We start from the raw sequence: 263 nt of genomic DNA, 5'->3' as shown, positions 1-263 counted from the left end.
ATTAAATGATATTGTATTCACTTCAAGAAATGGATGGATTCATGATTATGACCATAATTATTAAATGATACCGCATTCACTTCAGGGAATGAATGAATTTATAATTTTTTTATTAGTATCTCGTTTGTCACATTCACTATATGGAATGAACATTCATAATTTTTATTAGTAGCTCATTTATCATATTCACTTCAGGGAATGGACATTCATGGTTTTTCATCAATGGCTATATAATAGAAAATTCACTTTCCAATCAAGAGACA

The sequence above is a fragment of the Theobroma umbraticum genome, unplaced genomic scaffold (assembly GCF_002168275.2).
Source record: "Theobroma umbraticum cultivar Fairchild unplaced genomic scaffold, ASM216827v3 scaffold_56.0, whole genome shotgun sequence".
NCBI lineage: Eukaryota > Viridiplantae > Streptophyta > Magnoliopsida > Malvales > Malvaceae > Theobroma > Theobroma umbraticum.
Note: the sequence above shows the minus strand (reverse complement) of the source record.